Source organism: Lolium rigidum, chromosome 3, assembly GCF_022539505.1.
Source record: "Lolium rigidum isolate FL_2022 chromosome 3, APGP_CSIRO_Lrig_0.1, whole genome shotgun sequence".
NCBI lineage: Eukaryota > Viridiplantae > Streptophyta > Magnoliopsida > Poales > Poaceae > Lolium > Lolium rigidum.
Genome location: NC_061510.1, coordinates 153,739,858 through 153,740,557, shown reverse-complemented (window position 1 = coordinate 153,740,557; position 700 = coordinate 153,739,858).

Sequence of the window (700 nt, the reverse complement as noted above, 5' to 3'; positions counted from 1 at the left end):
AAAGATAAGTTAACACATGCTCCATTACTCCAACTTCCTGATTTCAATAAGACTTTTGAGCTTGAATGTGATGCTAGTGGAATTGGTTTGGGAGGTGTGTTATTACAAGAGGGCAAACCTGTTGCATATTTTAGTGAAAAATTGAGTGGGCCTAGTCCGAACTATTCTACTTATGATAAAGAATTATATGCGCTGGTTCGGACATTAGAAACTTGGCAACATTATTTATGGCCTAAAGAATTTGTTATACATTCTGATCATGAATCTTTGAAGCATATTCGTAGTCAAGCTAAGTTGAATCGTCGCCATGCAAAGTGGGTTGAGTTTATTGAGTCTTTTCCTTATGTTATCAAACTGTTGCGGTCAGAAACCCACCGTCGAGCAACGACTGGCAACACCGTAGAGCCGGGAACAACTAGGGCTGCGGCTGGCCCCAGTCCCTCTGAGCGACGGCCCGCAAAGCCTTCTAGTCACACACCCGATGCTGTCGCAAGGGCGTGCCACCTGACCTATACCTGGTCAGGAAGGTGTGGATGATGCCTCGCTTAGTTTCCTGCAGGGCACACACGTAAACGTTAAATACGAGCCTCGATCGGCTCTCAGGTTATCCTGTGAATCGGCTCAAAGAGCCGATCCACCCATGATTCGTACGAGGTGTCCGAATATATGGTGGTCCTGCTTGATCAAGATAAAGCTAATA